Here is a 23542-nt window from a genome sequence, read left to right as displayed (position 1 = left end):
AAAAGGGCAACAAAAATGATTAGGATGGTAGAAACTCTGGTCTCTAAGAGACATTCAGGGAAGTGGTTAAGTTTAGCCTTGAGAAAAGCAACTGAGGGAGGATACGATAGCACTCTTCAAATACCCAAAAGGGTATTACACAGAAGAAAGTCAAGACCTGTTCTCTTTCATTCCAGGATTCAGGATCCAGAATGGAATTAAATTATAAGAAAGCAGATTCTGATTTAATATTAGAAAATATTAGAAATATTAGGGAAAAATCCAACAATAAGAACCAATTATCCACCAAAACCTGTTTATTTGCTGTAATTTTGCTTCCTAACTTTTTTTTTTTTTTTTGCACTGGAACAATTTTGTCCAGGTTGTTTTAATGTGGATTTCTACACTGAGCAGGGGCTGATCTCCACGGCCTAAATGACACCTTTCAGCTCTGTGAGTCTATTCTATATACATGTGGAAGGTGAATAGTCTCAAGCCTTTCAAGATGTCATCCTCTGTTCTGAGAGGCAGATTCCAGCTTGCTCTGAAGGTTTTAATATTCATAAAATACATCAAACCATACAGACATAAATCACTTCAATTCCAAACAAGTTAAAATATATTTTGAATGAATTGATTTTTTAAAAAATAGCATCGCAATGAAATGTGGCTTATCTTCTACAATCCTACATGAACGTAAAGACCTTCTAATAACTACAAACTAAATAAAATTGTTCCAGTGCAAAAAAAAAAAAAAAAGTTAGGAAGCAAAATTACAGCAAACAAACAGGTTTTGGTGGATCCTCCAGAATGCACTATGGAGAATCTCTCTAGTAAGGCAGCAAGAATATCTCTGTGCCTTTTTTATTATACTTAAATCACCAATTTAAACATATTTTTACAAGATTAATGCTTACAGAAATTATGTGATCACAGTTACACATACAGTGCATTCGGAAAGTATTCAGACCCCCTTCATTTTTTTCAATTTTGTTATGTTGCAGCCTGCATAGTTCAAATTCATTTTTTTCTCATTAATCTACACTCAGTACCCCATAATGACAAAGTGAAAACAGAATTTTAGAAAGGTTTGCAAATGTATGAAAAAGGAAAAACTGAACTATCACGTTGGCATAAGTATTCAGACCCTTTGCAACAATACTTGAAATTTAGCTCAGTTGCCTCCCATTTCTCTTGATAGTTGCTGAGCTGTTTCTACACCTTGACTGGAGTCCCCCTGTGGTAAATTAAATTGATTGGACATGATTTGGAAAGGCACACACCTCTCTATAGAAAGCCTCACAGCTGACAATGCAGACTGTATCAGTGCAAAAGCCACGAGGTCAAAGGAACTGCCTGCAGAGCTCAGAGACAGGATTACTGCAAGGCACAGATCTGGGGAAGGCTACAAAAAAATGTCTGTTGCACTGAAGGTTCCCAAGAGCACAGTGGCCTCCATAATTCTCAAATGGAAGAAGTTTGGCACAACCAGGACTCTTCCAAGAGCTGGTCGCCCGGCCAAAGTGAGCAATCAGGTTGTATGTATGCATGTGTGTATCTCAATCCATGATTAATGTATTGAAAAAAGGTAGACAATGTCTTAGTTCAGTTCAGAATGAAGGAAAAATGTTTTCTTTTATCTGACTTCAATGAAGGTATTTCACAGAATTGCACTAGCTGTACAAAATACTCATCCAAATTGTGTGGATATTAAACATCAGTGGACATGGAACCAGTGATGAATTAATAAGATCTCCTGTTTAAACTGTATTTTATTTATTTGTTTATTTTGGGTGACATTAATGGATGTAATGGCCCATGTTTATAGCACAGGGTTATGTTTGGCTTCAGTTGTGGCCTAGTTAACAAGCTATGATTAACAAGTGGTTAACATGATATATCACCCAATCAGTGCTAAATCATGATCTGGTTTATTAAGCACAATGGCTGATCAAAATCACACAGACCACATTATTGTTTATTGAATGTGCAGACCCAGTCTGTGTTGCCTTACTTCTGGAACTACAGAGAACATCAGAGAAGCAAGCATGAGTAATTTGGCACACAATCATTACATATTACAAAACTGCAATTCTGACTGGCATGTGTTGAATACCCAAAGATAATTCTTGTGTAATTTACACAATAAAAAGGGAATGAGTAGAGTTTGCTATTATTTTAAATAGGTAATGTCTTGTAATTCCCTAGCATTCAATCTACCACATACATTTGTCTCTATACTCTTCTGCCAACTCTGATCAGAAAACTACCTTTACTTGCAAGATCAGAAAGCTTTATAATTCATTGCCAATTTGCGCAACAGCATTAATTCTTGATGAGTGACATGGCAAAAGAGTTATTTTCCAAACCATTTTGTAGTACTAAGCTTTTTAAATCAGTTCAGTTTAACTTTCAGATTAATGCCTGAAAATTGTATGACTTTGAAGTATTAGAAATACTTAAAAAAAAAATTATACATCGTTATACTATACAGAAACCCACCACTGCCACAATACTACATTGTTATATTTTATGCTGCCAGCTTACATTAGGACTTTTTAATTGAACATTACTTTTACATCCATCCTTCAACAGTCCCTTTGACCTACATCATTTTGCCCCATGATTTGCTTTCTCTGTTTAGCTACTGGACCAATCACATGCTCATCATATAAAGTTCCAGCAACTTCATATTGTACATAATAACATGTATTATGTTTCCTCAACAATATCCCTAGCCATCATCCTGCTTCAAGTGATTTTCATCTGTGCATCTGAAGCTCAAATGATAAAATATCCTCAGTGTATCTTCATTTGAATAACTTCACCCATTATAATCAGAATGTCAATGGTACAGTGACATGAGATTTTGATAGATTTTTGCTAGTGTGATATAATGACTCCATCAGTCTGCATTTCCCATCATGCCTTCCAAACTCACCTACATTTCTGAGATCTCTTCTTACTACAAAGCTTATTCTGTGGAGTATGCAATTATGATTCTACTCAATCTTTATTGGTTTCTGATTTGTTTCCAATCACGATGATTGGTTCAAATAATTTCAGCCTTTTTCCATAAAAAAAATGTGGCTAGAGGGAACAAAAAAGAGAACTCCCAATAAGGTCATTTGGCCCCATTCTTTATCAGACTTCCGGATTATTTTTAAAATTATAATGCCTCTTCATGCTTTAAGTTTTGCATCCATAAAACTGTTTTTTTCTGCTTTTCTGTTAATTTGTTTTAGTAAATTCTAAAATTAGTTGGTTTGATACACAAACCATTTTGATATATAAGCCATATCAAGGCCTAAAGATACAGTATAAATGAATAATATTTAGGGTAAGGCAAGTTAAAGATGCCCTTGAATTGAGCTCAACTTCTAGAGGACCACATGGATCCAGCAGCACAATTTTCTTTGCAACAATAATAAAGTAGTTTCCATTTTCATCTTCTGGAATGTTTTTGAAGGTCTCAGCCTAGCCTACAGCTCTGGTATTCTTTAATCCAAGGCTATACCTATCCAACTACTAGCCAGGCCCTACCATATTAGCTTCTTGGTTCAGACAAGTTTGCTATTGATCCAGAAAAACTATGGTAAAAGGACTGGGCATGAGTTATGAGACCATTCTCAAGTGTTCTACATGCTTCCCTCAAGTTCTTTCATGCAGGAGCCTATGTTCCTTTAATCTTTTCTATGCATCCTTTCTCCTGGTTAAGAATTAAATTACTGTAACTATTAACCATTAATCAAACTCCAAATTAGGATTCATAGCTCTTAAGACTTCCAACGGAATAGAAGAAGGAACAAACTATCTGAATCTCCAAATGTTTAACTATGGCTATGTCTCATCAATCCACTGAGAATTTATGTCTTGCCTGTTCAGCTTGAATAATTTCTTTCCACAGACAGAAGACTTTTACTCTAATCAGAGCTTTCTTCTAGCCAGATATTCTCAAGTGAAAAGTTATATAAGAACATAAAAAGAGTTTTAAAGGATCATACACAATTGTCAACCAAATGCCTATGAAAGATCCATAAGCAGGGCATGTAGCAAATGCCTTTTCTTAATACTTTCTCTTCCAATTGATGACTATATCATCAATTGGCATGAGTAATAGCTGTGATGGGCAAACATTTTTGGTCTAAGGGCATATTGCTGAGTCCATGGCCTTCAGGCGCTGCAATTCTAAGAGTTAGTGGGGCCACTCCCAAAACCAAAATGAATTTAAAAAATAAAAACTTCAAAATGCCCCAATTTTGTTTAAAAAAACATTCTATACATAATGTATGTAAATGTATTCCATATATAATTATTAAATAAAGTACAACCAGGAATTAATAATGATCAAAAACTGTAAAATAAATGAAGGTATAGTGTTGATTTATATGCCAGCAGGCATACTGCTAGCCTTATATGAAAATGCTGCGGAAAGCCAGCATGCTAAAAAAGAACAGGCAAGAAACATTTCTACCACTCAAAAATGTAAAATCTATAACCAATAGGTCAAACATGGGAAGCAGGCATCTTAGATTGTTGCCACTCAACTATATTTGTTAGTACATAGTTGCAGTTTCCTATATCAAAAAGTACTTCATTTTTTTTTTTACTGTTCAGCTTCATTAGATTAGCCCAGTGTTGTCCAAACTTGGCCACTTTAAGATGAGTGGACTTCAACTCCCAGAATTCCCCAGCCAGCCATGCCTATGAAAAGATCCATAAGCAGGGCTTATGGTGGCTGGGGAATTCTGGGAGTTGAAGTCCACTCATCTTAAAATGGCCAAATTTGGACAACACTGGATTAGCCCAAGTTCTATTATGTACTTTGTGTTGTGCAGATTCTGTGACTCAGTACATATAGCATTCCCATTTTTCCCCCACAACTACCATCCTGTGAATTAGTTGGGCTAAGACACAGTGACTGGCACTGAATCTCTCAGTGAACTTTCATGTTTATGGATGGATCTGAACACGGGTCATCCTGATCCTAATCGGATGGCTTTCGAATCACGACTGCGTTCACATATGACATTCATCTATAATGTAATATGTGGTTTGCTTATTTGTGGTTAATATGTTGTAAACTCAGCCATCATGATAAAGTGTGTTTTATAACTTAGTATGTTGTATAGCCTAGCCAACTGTGGCCTGTACAACTATGAGTATGCAGCTTACAAAAAGTTATGGTGTGCATAAACACAGGCATTGCAAGTTTTAACATTTTCTCATTAACTTGTCAGTAATTAACTTGATTTGATTTGCTTAAAATTAGGTAACAACTTTATTCTTTCTAAGCCAGAAGAAATGGGCTACATTTAAAAAGAAGTATTTTAAAGTTTATTTTTAGGATATGTGCTGAAATGGATTCTTTATGATTTTTGCAGGTCAAACAAAATTGAAAGCCACTTTTCAGATATTTTCATAAATACTTTTGATTTTGTTAATGAAAACATTTTCTGCCAATAATCCTGTGTTTCACAACAGTTTTTCACTGGTACCTGAAAGCTCGACCAATTTCTCAACTGAAAATATGTAAAATCCAACATATCAAAAGCTATCATACACATTCTTCCCTGGAAAGAATGAACAGCTATTTCATTTCCTACTTTCCCTTCTAAAATAAATAATGGCTCACTGAATTAGTAAGAAGTCTTTGTAATAGTTTTGTACACACCTAGTGTTTTTAGTATAGATACATGTTCAAAGGTCATGTAAACCAGAATTCAGGACTTTGACTTGCTATGAATAGGTTGCTTGGTTCTTTCTGCCAGTGGGAGATACTAAGCAAACCATACAAACTGCTCTTTTTGCAGTTTTCTTTCCACAACATTCAAATGGAAATATCTGGTTTGTCTCTCAAGGCAGTAATTGGAAGCCAAGAGTCAACAATGGATTCCATCTCCAGGTTGTTAGGAAATCAAACTAGAGTTCCCACTATGCAAGTTAGCTGTACACATCTGGAGAACATATGGTCGAGGGAAGATGGCTTCAATTAACAGCATTATTCAAAGAAAAAAAAGTTCCAACATTCACCTCATCACACATCTTTATGATGGGAATTAATTACTTATGAGAGAACTATTCATAGAAATACCAGGTTTCATATCAGGTTGTTAAAACTCCAGCTGTAGGATATTGTCTAGCAATATTTTACACTTCAATGGGACATACTCCTATTATTCCTGTAATGAGCTTAAGGATGTTTACTACTAGGCAGTAAACAGAATAGCGGAATTTTATTTAAAGGAATATAGACTTGACCTTGGGAATAGGGAAGGAATGGGTGAACCATTAAGGAGGGAGTTTCAGAAAAACTTTACTCAGATTGGCTGATACATCATATTAAGCCAGAGGTTCCCAAACTTTCTCAGTTCACGGCACCATTGGAGCCTCAGTAATTTCACGGTGTCCCTAGGCCAAACTCTGAACTACTCTGAACTAGTCATCCATGAACTTGCAGTGCCCCCGTGAGTTCGCTGTGGTGCCCCAGGTTGCTGCAGTGCAGAGTTTGGGAACTACAGTGTTAAGTAATAATGTAACTTAGTTTTGGCTTAAAGTGTTATGTGAATCCTGTTGCTGATTTGTATAGATTAGCCCAAGGTTTGAACCCAGAAATTGTGATAAATTTTGGGACACTTTGGCAGACAACAACAATATGTAACCTTCCCCCTAAATGCCTTGGACAGTTGACACAACTGATAAGTATTCAAATAAACTATCCAGTGGCCTATGTTGGTACATAAGGGGTAGTTCAATGTAGAAAGAGAGAGTGGCCATAAAATGAATTACAAGACAGATATGTATTCTTATAGTCAATGACCACAACCAAATGTATTATTCAAAACACACGTCCTTTGGCCTATGGATTCTGAAAATCCCATCCCTCAACATGTTCACAGAAATCAGAAATCAAATTTCAAAGATAAAGCAAGCCATCTGAGAATCAGGCAATTTAGTCAATGTGACACTTGAGAAGAAAATTATTTTTGTGGATATGTAGGAACTTTACAAAAGCACAAGGTTTAGTTTTTCTATGTAACCCAGAGAATGTTAAAATGCTTGCTTTTTCATTTGCAGATTAAAATTAAACATTCAACTAGAACTATACTTCATACTTCTCCCAAACATACTATTTCATTCTAATACTCTGTTCGTAGGATAACAGCAGCAACATCCACACGGTATTTATACAACACCTTTATCCAATTTTGGTTACAGGGTGGCTTACCTGTAAGCAAGAGAAGAATACAAACAAAATTCCCCCACCCCCCACCAAGCAAGTAAGATAATATAGCAATTACTAAGGTTGTAATCTCTGAAATCTGATATAACTTAAAGGAGGACTAAAAGAAACCAACATTTGTGCCACATATGGATCTCTGAGAAGAACGTTCCATTGATAGAGCACATTATTTCCTTTTGATTAACACGGGGTTTTTTTGTTTGATTTCCAAGATTATGGTAGTTCTTTGTGTTCCCTAAATTACACATGAAAGTTAATTTCCATAATTACACACTTGTTTAATTATGGGTGCAATATCCAAGATGAATAAGATGCCATGTTCAAATATTTGTGAGACAACTCAGTTCAGACAGGTATTTCATACTTTCCTGATTTTTCCTGCACAGAATCTTTGGGGAAGGAGGGAGGGGAAACCGTATCTGAACAGACTAAAAACTGATTATCAGCATTTCAGATCTTGAGAAATTAATGGGAGCAAAAATCAAAGGCCTAGCCAGTATATTCCTTTGGCATTTACCAGTTTTGTGTGTCTCATCAGCCAGATAGTATTTCTATCCTTCTTCTAGGCTTCAGACAGGATTCCCCAGAGATTTTACTAGACATGCTCAGTGAGGAAAATGTATTATACTTTCAAAATTCCTACTGTAGCCTTACAAATATGTGGCACAATAGAGAGATGGAATGCCTGTAAGAACAAAGCTAATTGATATCTGATTCATACTGATCTACTTTTTATATGTGTGTTTTCAAAATGAACTATGCTTTCAGAAACTGAGCTGAAAACCAAAATTATTGTTGCCTTTACTATTATGATGACCTGAGGGGATATGTAATGAATCATACCACCACTGAAGTATATAAGCAGGAAGAGCTGTCCAACAGACTGTTACCATATGACATTGCTATTCATCTCTCCCTAAATCAGAAACACTCTTAGTTTCCATCTTTGCCTGTGAAAATTAACACAACAGCACAGAATCGAAAACTAATAAACTCCTAAAAATACGAGATGTCAAGAAATAGTTCAAATACTAAACACTGCATCATTCTGAAGTGCTTAAGAGTAAATAGCTGTTTGAACTTCACAATTTGCCTACTTTTCTTCTCATATTCTGTATTTTTTATGAAAAAGTGTTGTTTGGAAAAGGAATTGTGTATACTTCATTTGCTTTATATTCCCTGTACGTACAGATCCCGGAGTTCCCATTTTACATTTAATGGAACCACCGTTTTGTCAGCCAACCTGAAGGATGTGTACTTTGGTTTTTAGGATTTATCCCAGTTTAACCATAGCAGTTTAAACAACATCACATTTATCAAATCTTAACAAGAATTTCTTCTCTCTTTGAGAAAGAGTGAGGAGAGATGAAAAGCATTATAAGATGTGAAATTCTCAATCATCACATTCTTTAAAAAAAAATCTACTTTGACAATACATTTGATAATTATTTTAATCAGATATGAGCCCAAAATTATCTCAATTTTACTTAGTCCAATACATGTTAACTATATTTTTCTTGGCTTTAGCTAGCTATCCAAAGAGTATTTTAAGGGAGAAGCCTAAAGTCTCAGTAGATAGTCAGGTAATAGAATATGATGTGGACTGATTAGCTTTGTATTTTCTTTGCTAAATACTGAATCATAATATGTGATGTTGATTATCTAGTATTATCATTATTGTAGCTTTATGAAAAAAAATTGTATATAAGGTTGTCCTTTTTATGATCCTGTGTCCTTCTCATGAACAAAAATATTCTGGGAATACTGTATCCTGGAGGTACAGAGGGATAAGAAATAAAGCAATTAGTTAACTGGCTAATTAAGTTAACTGGCTAATTAGTTAACTGGCTAATTAAGTGGCTAACTGATTGAGAGCATGAACCCTTAGACGGCGAAGATGTGTCATCCTGTCTCCCAGTCATAGAGACCCTAAAGTTGAAACACTGCCTAAAAAAGCTAATCCAAGCTGGTCTAAATAATGAGGGTCTGTTGATGATCAAGCAAGATAAGGATGGAACAGAATATCAGGAGACTTTGAAGGCAATGAGAATTTTAAGCGCTTTATTATCACAGCAGGTTTTTTTACAAGCTACTTCATGATATACGTCCTACCCTTTAAAATAGATACTTCCATACTTCATTTATTGCTGCTTTGGGGTTTCTATCTCAGCCAGACTGAGGATTCATTAGATACAGAATTGGCCATCTGATTCTTGTTTCTGTTTCTAATATTATTCTTATGCTTGTAACTTTTCTTGCTATTGTCTATGTCTTGGAAGTTGTATTGCAAAATTCTTTTAATAAACTAAGAAAAGTGTACTTAAATGCACTCTTGGTTTGTGACCCCTCCCCCCAAAACTGCACCAAGATGCTTACAAAGGAGAAAACCTGTTTACTATTTTTCTGAATGAGTGAAATGCACGAATGCTGGGTTGCAGGATTCACAGCTCACAGATTTTAAAACAGTGGCGTCCAATGTACATGGGCTCAAAAAAGTCAAGATGGCAGTCAAAGGAGGGCAACTGAAGCCCCACCCATGCATCAATGTCTCACACATACCTCCAAAGGGGTGGGACTTCAATCACATTGCCATGACTGCCATCTTGATTCTTTTAACACCCAAAGTGGACACAGCTGGTTTATGAGCCAGAGACGATCAGATACAAGCTCTTAGTCCTACCATTAGCTGAAAAGTTGCAGCAGTAGTCCAACTGTTTATTCCCCCTCTCCCTACCATCTATATTATTAGTCTCATGAGCAAAAAATGTAACTACTCACTGCTTACCTTGAGAAGTACTATATACTACTTGCCTTAAGAACTATATACGCATATAAGGACAGAGTATCCTCTATATCACATTCCACATAACTTCAGTTTTAATATATCTAGAACCAAAATAAGTGTTTAATCATCCAGTATCACCTTTCCCACACATTTTCCCTACATATGTTTCCTGCCATTATTTTAAAGACAGTTAAGATCAGCAGCTATTGCAATTTCTGAAAAATCTGCTCAACTTTAGATTGACCTCCCCCAAATAATGCCATTAGCATTTATATATAGTATAGCACTTATATATAGTACAATTAAAAAAGTCTTCCTTCTACACTTCAATAAATGAATACTCAGCATTCTATTGCTGATTTCCTATTCAGGAGCAATACAGATATCTATGAATAAGGAGCAAAATTCAGTGCTTCCTTCAGAATAAAATACAAAAGATCTATATAGGCAAAAATATATATTGCAGTTCAGCTAGAATTATTTCAACAAAATTATTGTAATTACTCTTATTTATCATGGGTTATATCCAGCATTATGTAAGCAGATTTTTGTTCACGCAACATGATTTCCTTTCCCCCTCCTGACCCCACAATGCATACATGCTACAGATCTGCTCTAGAAGTTCCCTCAACAATCAGAGTCAGAGATGTCAGAAAAGATGATAAAGTGAATCCTGAAATACAGGGACTGAGTTCATATATCTTGTTTTAAGCTATAATGTGGGTGGCTTCAGTTTTGACTTAAAGGCTGGGATCACATGTTACACTAAGCCATAAATCATGGTTTACAAACATCCACCAAACGGGTTAAATAAAATAAAGCAAAGCACAGTATGGCTTAGCACAAAGTACAAACTCATACTCTTTGATTTATCCAACAAATCAAAGTTTGCATAATACACAGACATGTCCAGTAAGGGAGGTACTCTGAGGATTTCTATACATACCTATATATGTATTCTGAAATCTGAGTACAGTGGAATCTCGGTTTACGAACTTAATTCGTTCCGTGACTCTGGTCACACCCCGAATTGGTCACAACCCGAAGCAAATTTCCCCATAAGGTTCAATGTAATTACCGTTAATCTGTTCTGGCGTGGAGGACAGGGAGGCGGCTATTGCTTGGAGGGAGAGTCCCCCTCCCTACGACCACGTGTCAGGGGCGGAAAATGGCCGCGGACCACATGTCAGGGGTGGAAAAATGGCCGTGGACCGTGTCACGGGAGGGAAAATGGCCGCATATCCTGTTCGTACCCTGAGGCAGAGTTCGCAAACCGAGGTAAAGTTTTGCAGCCGGAGCTGGTCGTAACCCGAAAAGTTCGTTAACAGAGGTGTTCGTATTACCTATTTTTGCTTTCTCATATATTAGGACCTTATTTTATAAAAGCCATTCTCATATATATATATATATATATATAAAATAAACCATCCTCCAACATAAACCCTACATGCTACCTATAGCTACTTGTTTAGATATACACACACAAAGAAGCACACAAAACTGTTTAAATTCTGACATATTTATATAACTTGTAGTACATTCTCAGAATGTCCATAATCAAGTTAACTACAACTTAACATTAAAGCATATTACTTTAAAGCACCTCATACTACTTTAGAATGAAACGAAGGCCACACTTTAAATTAGTGAAGGAGTGAATTGGATTTCAAATATTTTTCACCATGCAGAGAACTCGGAGAGATGCGGATCCAATGGATCTTGGAAGGCAACAGATTGGGCAAATCTGCACTTTATCAAATAACTTACTACTTTTAAGCACATGTTCATTTACTTAAGCAAGTAATTGCTTCATATTGATAAAGATTATTTGTAAGCTTGCTTGCCTAGTAAACAATGCCCCTTGCACAATTTGTTCTCCTTTTCATTTACTGGTTGCCTTCAAAACCAGGCGAAACCTCATTTGTGCCTTAGACCTACATGAGAACCAAGTTGCTTTTGGTTTATTCAACCAGTTATTAAAACAATCCAAGATTGAGTATAATGGGGGAATCCAGGCATTACCTGAATTCACAACTGAGTTCAGGGGTGTACTTGTACTCTTAATCTTTTTTCTTTTCTGGCCTTCAAGTCAGACTTGACTCCTGGCAACTACATGGACAAGTCCTTGCAGTTTTCAAAAGTGGTTTGGCTTTGACTTCTTCCTAGGGCTGAGAGGGAGTGATTGCCTAAAGGTCACCTAGTTGGCTTCTAAGGCAGAACTAGAATTTCGGTTTCCTTGCTCCTAGTCCAGCACCTTAATCGCTAAACCAAACTGGCTTTCAACCAAATTTAAGAGTAGCTTAAAAATGATAAATCATTGTATTTCAAAATTATAAATTAAAATGTAAATCCATTATAAAATTTGAATCTCAAACAAGGAAAAAGATAGTAACACAATGAAACAGCCTGATGACACAGACACAGAGGTCACTCTGTAGGGACTATCTCTGAGAAAATCCTATATATTTCTGAATCATTCATACTACAGCTATAAAGGAAATCCATACCAAAAAAAAAAAATTCACACAAATTACCTGAGATGGTCCCAAGCAATATTCAGATAATCATTTCAAGAATGTAATAGAGCATGAATATCTATGTTTCTCATACATTATCTTTTCATGTTCTGATTGATGTGCTGCAGCTCAGTGTAACTTAAGTCTGTTCAAGACCATAGAACATCAAGTAATTTTTTAAAACTATGAAAAAATTATCACTTACTGTAAGATAGGGGAAAAGTAAAAGGAATATTAAAATAAAACATAATATTCTTTAGTTTCATTACATTAACATGCTGACTATAAATCTTAATATGATTTATGAGCTTGTATATGACAACATATTTCATCCAGTTTTGTTAAACGTTATCTGGACTTTGTTTCAATATTTGATCTCGGCTGTAATAAGTGCTACAAATCCACTTTCATAAAGGTATGTTGAAAGAAAAAAAAAATAGGACCCTAAATGCTTTATCATATTCACTGTGAACTTTCATCCAAAAACCTTCCAAAGAACTGGACCAAAACTTGCCTTGTCAGTCTAGCAATTACAAGGGCTTCAAAGGTTCAACAGCAGCCTTCTGTTCCATTGTACTTACTAGCAAAATGGGAGACCTAACCTATTGCTGTGAGGTTTGTTTTACAGTTGAAAGAAAGACAATCACACAGACCTTTCACTTAAACAGGTACTCCTTACCACTCTTATCTCAAACCCTAGCAAACATGAGAGGGAAAAGGTCCAACATTTGTCAGAGTAAGGATGAGCTGTTAAGGCTCAAATCAACACTATAAATAAGCTTTCTCAACCCTGTCAACTTGAAAATGTGTGGACTTCAACTCCCAGAATTCCCCAGCCAGCCATGCTGGCTGGGGAATTCTGGGACTTGAAGTCCACATATATTAAAGTTGACAAGGTTGAGAAACACTGCTTATAGACCAAAGCCCATTTTAAAAGTTACAAGCAGGAGATGACAGACCACAGTTTTAAATACTCATAGGAGCACTCGCTAGTAGCAAGCTCTCCAAGTTTGGGTAGTAGTTTTTCAACTGAATCTGGACACGCAAAGAATTAGCTGTGGCACCTTCATCACCACAAAAAGGAGATGCTTTAAAAATGGTCTGAGGTCCCAAGAACTGCCTACAAATACTTTCCTCCTAAAGCTTTCTACAAGCAAACAAAAAGAGTCCAGTAATGCCTGAAGTATTGCTACATTTAGTAGCTATGCACTCTCCCTATCTCCAAGAGAAGTTCTGGAGCTCATGCAGCTATGTCAATAAAAAAAAAAAGAACATTAAAATATAAAAAAGTAGATGCTCAAGGGCACAGAATGCTTATTGTTCTATGTGTTATGATCAGTACATTGTTTAGTATCATTTTTATTATTTATTTGAAATTAAACTAACCTGCAGTAGGATAAATACCATGTTAAATAAATAAGTACTTGCTTGAAAATCATAATACAGTCACTAAAAGAAACAAGCATCATGTCACTTGTGCTACAACTCTTCAACTGCATAATTTTAAGCAAAACGGCCTTTATAAGTAAATGATCATTAGCAAACATTGGAGTTTCCTACCAAATTCTTACAAGTTCATCCAAAGCAGCCAGGCAAACAGACATTTCCCCAGATGTCTACTACAGATGAATAACATCAACATTACAACCAAGATTTAGGGAAGGGGAAGAGAAAGCAGAAAAAATGGACAATCTTATGACAAAACTATTCATTGCCAATTTCAATGGATATAACTTGTATCAATTTATTCAAATACAGTACACACAGAAATTAAGCAACTTCTTCCTCTCACACTAAGCAAGGGTGGCATTTGCAGGAATAGATCTTGAAGCAGACTGTCAGAAAGTAAAAAGCACTTTTCAAGAGAATCAAAGGAATGTTTTTAAAAAACAAGGAAGTTCAAAATGTTGCCAGTATATATATATATATACTAAATGAAGCAACAGAAGACTTGAAAAGTCTTCTGTTGCTTCCTTGCGTGGTGCATAAAGGGACGTAGCTCCCGGAATGCAGCAAGATCCTAAGTAAGGTTTTCAAGAAGAAAGTTCTACTAAGCTGGGCAAGTTTCTTTCCCAAATAGACTTGCTTAAGAATGAGCTATAAAATTGCAACCATTACATTGTCACATAGATTTCTAAGGAATTATTTGTATCTACTACAAATTTAGTACAGTTCTTGCTACATGACTGATAAGTGTAGGAATTAAAATCAATTACACTTTAAATTTTCCACAAAATTTACTAGACATTTTTTCATGTTTCCTAAATCTTCCTATCCACTTTTTATAATTTTTTGTTCCTTTATCTATAAGCACCTACTTCAAGTCTGATTTAACATGACATTAAATCTAATTCATCTCCAACAAAGAAGGAATATGAAAAAATAAATGTCATGGAATAGGCACTAAAAGTAATCATTAATATTTTGACTTTTGATATTTTGATTATCCAAAACATTATATACAGTATTGCAATAGGGCAAGCATCCAAGAGTTAAGTGTAATGATTATAGTTTACTAGCACTGTGTCTACACATGCATGCAGATTCTGCTGTTGCATTTATACACACAAGTGCAAGGAGGGACCTTAATAAGTACATGCATCTATTACTGCCAAAGCGAAAGTCCTCCTGCACCTCTGCTTTAAACAATAAAGTTTGCACTGTTATCTTGATTGCTGATACCATAGCATTATGATTAGATGAGGGGCCATAACTCAACAGTCAAACAATTTGTATGCAGAAAGTTCCAGATTTAGTTCCAAGCCTTTCCCAGGCTGAATGATTAAAGGGTTCCAAAGGTTAGCTAAAAGCTTTAGTAGCTGGTGAAGAGCTAGCTGGATCAATCATTGGACTTGTAAATCAACTTTACAGGTTTATATGGATTTGATGGTAACTGAATCTCAACCAACATTTTATTCCAAATCATTACTGTATGACATTTTTGCAAAGCCCCCCAAAAAACAAAACAAAAAAACCCCAAAACCCAGAAACCACTGAAAATACTTGACAAATGAGCAAAACCATAGTCTATTTGCATTATGTTCTTATATGGAGAATTGAAATTACACAGTAATTCTAAAGTCATCATATCCATTTATCTGGTTAAGATCATAGCAGGGAATATTAGTTACATGTGAATTTTCTTCTAATTACAATAAAATGCACCATCATTATTTGACCCACATGCTCTCTGCTGCTGCTTCTCATTACAGATTCACAGACAAATAGATAAATATAGGTGGTAAGTAAAAAGTATTTTCTCTTCGTAGAAGGGTCTAACAGAATTGTTCAATCATATATGAAATGCTGCAATCCTAAATAAGAAGCTGTTGCAGCTATAAAAGACAAGTCACAAAGGTTTACAATTCCATTTAGTAATTTGTCACCTCCCTTAAATAAGTTTCACATACAGTTTACTCTTTCAATCCAATCAAGCATATTCAATGATATTTAAATAGGAAACAGCATTTTCTGCCACGAAACACCAAGGCACAATCGCAGAAAGTTCAGATAATATACTTACCAATTTATGTCTAAATGCAATTAATAAACATGGAGAGTGCTGTTTTTCACAGAAAAAAAATCAGGAAGCCTGTATCTATCAACTTTACGTAGGCTGCATTGTAAGGCCCTCCATGGAACTTCACGCAGTAATAGAACCTTACTTTTATTTTAACCATGATTGAGAAAGCCTACAAATACTAATGCATCCAATTTTGATGTTGCCTCCAGTTCAAACATTTTAGCATAAAAATGAATCTATTCTCTCTTCAGGTACAAATGAGGTTTTGAAACCATTGTTTTTAAGAATGGGAATCTATTAAATCAAAGAGCAGGAATAAAAGCCCAGCCACATCAATAACCCTTTCATTTGCTATGCTTTTCTTTGGATTTTCTGTTAGCTTCCTATGGCTATTCAAAGCTGTTTAAGCAGTTTCCTATGATTCAGCTTAGTTATACCTATCTCAGAGACACAGTGAGAGCAGGAATAATATACAGCTATTTTGTTTTCTCCTAGCCCTAAGAGTATAAAACAAAACAAAACCAGGAGAGGTCATCAACCCTCTTCCTTCCCCCCCCCCCGCCCCAGAAATTCAGCCATAAAGGTTTTATACCGAATCTTGCACTTGAGTCATTGTCGTTTATAGGACAATGAAACATTCCCACTAGGTTATGAAACACACTGCGAAAGAAATGTGCAGAAGTTGTCTTACTATGTTTATAGTAGTGGTTGAGAAGGACACCAAATTATCTTCTCAAGTTCTCCCTGAAATCAGAAAGATATCCCTGAAATCAATAGCCCGATCTCGATTGACAGCTACCCATTATAAAGGTTCAACAGAGAAGAACTAAGAGGATTACTCATCTGAGCACAACTCGTTTTTTAAAAGCCACTCTTGTTCCTAACAACTGGGGACTTTCTCCTTGACAATGTGCCTTCACCCCCTGCACCTTTCCCCATCTACCTATCCCCCCCCCCCCATCTGCTATAGATCCGACCTGTAAAGCACTTTATGAAAACCAAAACAAGACACCACTAATCCACTGGGACTGGATACCTTTTGTTATTTTCCCTTCCTGCTGGGGAAGGATGGGACTGAGTCTGGAGACGCTAGAGACAGGCTTCCCGTCCATCCTCCTTACCCCTCTCTAAAATGAGCCACTTAAAAGGGAAAAAAAAACCCCAAACCACAGATAAACAAAACCGAGCATTCTCAGTTTAACAAAGGTAAAGGTGGCATAGGGTGAACTTGGTTTTTTTTTTTTTTTTTTAAGACATTCACTGCAGGGCCGGGGAAAGGGAAGCTGGAACGCCTCTTCCAGCAAGCATAAGCCGCTGCTAGAAACCAGGATAATCTGTCCCTCAGACTTCTGCAGAGGAGACCCAACGCTCGGCTTTTCTGAGGCTCCCCTTCTGCTTTTCACCGTTTCTGGGGAAGCCGGGCCCGCCGCCCGGGCCGTCTCCAGTCCCGGCGGTCGAAATAAACCCGAGCCCCGATTAGAAAAAGGCAGAAAGGCGACCCTCCGCGATGCATCAAGCGATCCCTCCGGAAGCCCCGGCGCCCGGGCTCTTTCCCTGCGCAACGCTTCGGGAAGGCAGCTTCTCCTTCCCGCTCCTCCGGGCGTGAGAGCCGAGGGAAGGGTGAGCCGCGCGGCTCGCTGTTCCCCGCGCCCCGTGCGGGCGAGGGACCGGGAGGAGGGAAGCGGCGCAGCGGGGCTTGGGGGGGAAGGAGGTCGGGAAGCGGCGGCCGCCGCCGCAGCATCTCTGGGAAGAGGCGGAGGAGAGCCCGGAGCGCCGCCGCGGCCTAGGAAGCAGGGACGGGAGAGCGGGGGCCGCCCGGCCGGGGGGCTCGCCCGTCGCCGAAGCGGCCCGGGAGGCGGCGGCGGCCCCGCGTGGGGAACTCACCCGAGGCGGGGGCGGCCCCGCGGTGGCCCTCTCCGGCCGCGGGAGGGCGAGCCCGGCCCGGATGCGCTGCCCTCACGGAGGGGGGGGCTGCGGCGCCTCAGGACGGCATCCAGGGTCCGCCGAGGGGCGCGGGGTGGACCTGCGGGCAGGGCGGCTGTCCGTCCTCCCTACGGCGCGGCTGCAGCCCAGGCGAAGGGGGCGATTCCGGGCGGCGGCGGCGGCGGCAGCGCCCCCCGCCGTCGGCTCCCCTCAGCTGGCGGCTCCCCGCGTCGCCTCATCCATCAAGGCCCGGCCTGGCCGAGCGGAGAATCCCGGGAGGTGAGAAGGCGGCGCTTTCCCCGCGGCTGCTCCTCCGGTGCCAGCTGCCGGTGGCCATTTTAATTCCCTGCCCCGGCCGCCGCCGGTGCGCCGCGTTCCCTCCCTTCCTGTCCTCCCGCTTCCTTCTTTCCCTCCGCCGGCTCTCGGCTGCGGCCAGACCCTCCCCGCCGCCGCTGGAGGGCTCGCTCGCTGGCTCGCTCCCTCCGTCCCTCCCCCCGCCAGCCGCTCCCTCCCCGAAGTCTCCGGACCGTGGTGGGAACTGGTCCCCCGAAGTCCGCCAAGCAGGCAAAAGGAAGGCGGGGGCTGGCTCCGGTGGCGTCTCTCGCCCAACCCCGGGAATTCTGCCTTGTACGAAAGATAGAACCCAGTGCCTTCAATCTTTTTTTCGACGGGGGGGAAAAAAAGGCCACCACAGCGAGCCAAAGGAAGGGGGGAATGGAATACGGTATTTCGTGACATAACATCCACGCCGACATCATAAAATGATTTTTTTCCCTAGGGATCGAAGAGTTGCAATTTAAAAGTGGGGGGGGGGGAGAGGGAATTCTTCACCTGGCGCTGAAATTGAAATAGCTTGGGCCGATCTCCCACTTTCTTTGATAACCAAATATTGTCCTGCTTTCCCCAGACGAGCTGTATAAACTGAGAAGTTTCCCCTTGGGCTCCGGGAGAATATGGGGCATTATAACACTGAGAACAGGATGCATAAATAGGTATGTTTTCTTCCATGAAGGTCACACATTGCATCCTTATTCATGGGACCTAAAAGGCCTAACGGCCACAGTGCAAACACCAATGCCAATGTACACGCAAAAGAAATCGCAAATGAGAATAATCGTAGTTGATAATTCTGTATATACATTGTTTAATAAAGATGGTCTTTAGATGAATGAGTGTGCAACCTAACTTTCTTTCCTGGCTTTATCCCAATTTCCCATTTATCTACTTCCTCCCTCCCTCCATCCACTGCTTATACTGTACTTTCTTTCCTTGTTCAATTCTGTGGGTATAGCAGTGTATAGCTATTGAACAAAAATGACCTTAGGCAGATGCTGTATTGGAACCGTGTGTGTTTGTGAGAGATCTATCTTTTATTGCCAAAGCAAATCTTTCTGGCTCACCAGATGCAGAGGAGAGCTATGTTAGTCTATTGTGGCAAAAAAAAATCACAAAGAGTCTGGTTTATTAAACAAACTTATATAGCACCTTTTCCAATTGATAGATTGATTGATTCTGTGCCATCAAGTCATGTTCCAACTAACCGATGTTAAACCATCAGCTTTTGGGTGCTGCAGCTCGCAGAAGTTTTTGCCTTTAAATAAGATGCAGAAAAGGACACTGTCCAGTATGCGAGCTACATAGATTCTCTTCTGTTGGTACTGTCCAGCCAGTTTCAGTACCTGAACTGAGGTAGGAGGGGCATCACCTTGGTCTTTACTCAGGCTTGGTCCATCCCTGCCTGTTCACGAGCCGCGTTACTTGCCAGGCACGTGAATGGAATATTGCAAAGACAGTGATGTCTCTGTTCAGAGTAGGAATGGAGAGGCTTGATCATAAGAGGGTTTGACCACCTGACACAATCTCAGAGGAGAGAAGCACAGGAGGAAAGCTAAGGACATCTCTTTTCACTAATATAATGCTAATTATCATTACACCTTAGTTCCTAGCAACATTTATAAAAGGCACTAATGCCTTCTTCAGCAAGCAGCTATCAATGCAGTCATATCCATATTTAATTTCCTGATATAAATGATGTTGCCACCAAGGTATGCAATTTTGCCTTCCATAGAATCATTTTATTTTCATAGCGTTTTTACTTTAAAATGAACTATAGCAAATGGCAGAATCAGTTGAATCAAAAAGGTGTTTCAGGATTCCTTATTCGTTTTGCTTCCAATATCTAGTCCTCAGATATTTTACAGGAAATCTCCTATTTAATAGGGTTGGATTTCACTTTCTTTCCCTCTGTTTCAAATATTTGTCTACAAGGATGAAAAGTATACTTTTCATTTCCTAATGCAGCTGTGCATTAGGATTATTTCTGAACTGCATAGAGCTACCAATTTTACTGAGGTACGCTGTTTTTCTTTAAAAGCTTTTTAAAAGCAGGGGTAGTTGATATTTCTAAGAAAAGGCGGGGGCAATAGGTTCCCTCTCTTCTGCTTGCATGGGACCAGCAAAATATTGGGGAAAAAGTTTCTTCTATCTGAGATTCTCCCGCTTCCGTTCCATTGAATCGTCTACCTGTCTGAATATTCTATCATTTTCTATTAACCTAATAATAGTTAAAAGCTAATTGGGAGACTCCAAGCTAACAATATTCAGGGCCGGCTCTACTATTAGGCCTAATGAAGGAGTCTCTTTAGGCTATGGACTGGGAGAGCAGGCAAAATGGAGTGAAATTGCCTGTGTTGCTTTCTTGACCATTCATCTGGAGCAGTGTTTCTCAACCTTAGCCACTTCGAGATATGTGGACTTCAACTCCCAGAATTCCCCAGCTAGCCAACCCCTTCCCCAGCTGGGGAATTCTGGGAGTTGAAGTCCACATAACTTAAAGTTGCCAAGGTTGAGAAACTGATCTGGAGCAACTGTTTTATTGCACGTAGCTCTTGGACCATCCTATAGGTCTTGCTCTGAGAGAGCAAGTGTGAGATGGTTGAGATGCCTGTCTATACAGTCACATCCCACTGCTACATGACAATTTGTTCCACATTGCATATAGAGCGGCTGGCTGGCTGGCTGGCTGGCTAGCCAGTGGGTGAGTGTCTGCACAACTGCTACCCAAGACCTAATAATAATAGACTGGACTGAGCTCATCCTTCAGAATAACACCTCGCTGCAACTCACTCTTTATCTAGTGTGCCTGATCAAGCAAATGCAGTAAGGCCAGCATGCCCTTGTCTTCTAGAGCAGTGTTTCTCAACCTTGTCAACTTTAAGATGTGTGGACTTCAACTCCCAGAATTCCCCAGCCAGCGTGCTGGCTGGGGAATTCTGGGAGTTGAAGTCCACACATCTTAAAGTTGACAAGGTTGAGAAACATTGTTCTAGAGAGCCTGACTTGGTCAGATTCTCTTTAGTTGTTCATTCCATTAAGGGCCTCTCCCAAACTGTGTCAGAGAGAGAAGATAAAACAGAAAGTCCAGCCCAAGAACAAGCAGGTGTTGCTACCACAAGCTTAGATGGCTGGAGAACGAGCAGAAGGTTTAAAGGAATGACTGGGGAGCTGCTTCACTTTGGAGCTGGCCATAAGCAAGGTACTTTTCCCTTGGTGCACTTCATCTTGCTTTTAAGGCTCCCTTTTCATCTTTAGACGTATAATTCCTGATGTAATTTGGGGGAGGAAACGGGTGCGGAAACTTCTGAAGAGGCATTCCTCTAAAGCACAACCCGAAATAAATTGAACCTTTTTAAAATCAGACATTTAAAAAGCCAAAGAAGGCTCTTTTGAATCCTTGAGGCCTTAGTCTGCTCTTGTAAGTAGGAATCTTTGCAGAAACGATGGCAGCTTTGCTCCTGTCTTATTCTGAGCATGCAAGAAAGGAAAGAACCCTAATTCAGCAGAATGGGCGGTCAGTAGCCAGCATATAAGGCAGAAACTTGCTGAAAAGATAATAGTAGCCTCTTCTCATGGGTACTGGCATAAAAAAAAGTTTTGTAACTTTTTTTGTGTTTGTTTTTGTTTTTTTTCATTTGCAGATAGCAACTTTGTACAATAAAGGCAACACTATATGTATTGTGTATAACTTGTGCTATCATGATTTAGGTCGGGCAATATTAGAACAACAGAAACAACCATCTCTCTTCCGGTACAGTACTTTAAACATAGCTCATTTCATTTATTAAAACCATGAATAATCCACAGGTATTCAAATAACGTATACATGTGTGAGATTTAAATCTTAATCTGCAACCTTGACAGAGATGCAAAAACAACTTTCCTCTTTTCCTTTTTAAAATTATTTTGGAACTTCAGAGATGGCAAGCGATAATATGAAGAAGTGATGATAACGATTATAGCTTCATTACCATTCATGAGTTCAGGAAAACAGGTCCCTGCCCTGAGGACAACAAACTATGATTTAATATAGAAAAACAATGCAGGAACGAAAGGAAATAAGAGGCCAGGATAAATGAAATGTATATGCCACTGTTTTAGCTATGTATACGTAGGCTTGGTTACAAATGTAAGCTGCAGAAAATACTTACCCATTTTCTTTTTGCAAAACTGAAAGGTGACAGTGTTAATTAGACTATTTGCTAAAGATGGTAAGGTTTCCTTACCTTGTTTTATTCCATGTTAATGCTGACTGAAAGATAATTTGTCCAACAGTTGGCTTAGAATATTTATTTGGAAATTAGGTACCCTACCTAGAAATAAAGTAATTGAAGAGGAGCAAGATTCAGCCCCATTGGAAAGTGTAGGGAGGTCTAGGAAACAGGAGACATAATGAAGAATAATTGTGTGGAGTTAGCATTAAAGAGCAGGAAGGGCTTTAGATGGAAGTCTTGGAATGGGGCACCTGGATGATAGCAGGTGACTGAAGACGCAGGTCAGACCACTTCAGGTTTCTCCCTAAGCGCAACATTTCTAGGTTTGTCAGATCGCAACTTGCATGTAACTTAAAAATCTTCCACGTACAGTAGGAGACACAACAACCACGCTTCTTCCAAAACTTTTATCCCAGATGGATTTTTTAGTCCTGTTCCCCACCTTCTCTACACATAAAACAGGTGAGGGGACTAGCAGTAGGATTTGGGAGCGAAGACGCAGTTGCAGACATGGCTTTTAAATGTAATTCTGCTTTGTGGGATATTTAAGCCCATAAAAAAATATGCCAGTTGCACTGATGGACATATTCTTTGGGTTTCATAGGCACTGATCTGGTTCTAGCCTGTATTCCTGCAACCAAATTATGATGATTGTTGCTGCTATTATAACAACCGCAACTATTCCTCCTTCGGTTCCACAGTAGAACCGCTTCTGTCACAAGACATATAAAAACAATTGCCATAAAGATAAGCAGCTGTTCATAAAAACGTATTAACACAGACAGGAAAAAAGTCAAACAGCCAGCAATTGAGAACTGAATCAATAAATGGTCATGAGAGCAAACAGTAGCAAAAGTGATTTCTAGAAACAACCCTAAACAATAACAAAAGAAATTGGGTAGCATAAAATTCTCAAATCCTGAGCTCTACTGGTGAAACATTACAACTTTGAAGTTAGTGTGATGTGCAGCACTGGGTCTTCCCCAACAAAGAGTGCAGATAACCCTTCACATTTTTTTAAAG

General features: G+C 38.9%; 1 protein-coding gene across 5 annotated transcripts in view; it reads right to left on the bottom strand.

Moving 5' to 3' along the window:
* The window catches only part of WDFY3 (WD repeat and FYVE domain containing 3), a 136696-nt gene extending 118265 nt beyond the window's left edge, over window positions 1–18431 (bottom strand). For 3 of the 5 annotated variants that reach the window (XM_088133100.1, XM_088133102.1, XM_088133103.1), the window contains exon 1: window positions 17931–18430. The gene's annotated coding sequence lies outside the window, so the exon portion shown is untranslated. Of the gene's footprint in view, window positions 1–17930 lie in introns of all 5 variants that reach the window. The other 2 variants (XM_088133101.1, XM_088133105.1) reach the window with 2 other exon arrangements.
* Window positions 18432–23542: the final 5111 nt, after the last annotated feature.

This window comes from Python bivittatus, unplaced genomic scaffold (assembly GCF_059951505.1).
Source record: "Python bivittatus isolate LINGU-HERP-01145 unplaced genomic scaffold, Pbiv_v1 ctg000070_np1212, whole genome shotgun sequence".
Classification (NCBI taxonomy): Eukaryota; Metazoa; Chordata; class Lepidosauria; order Squamata; family Pythonidae; genus Python; species Python bivittatus.
This window is presented reverse-complemented; position numbering and strand designations above follow the sequence as displayed.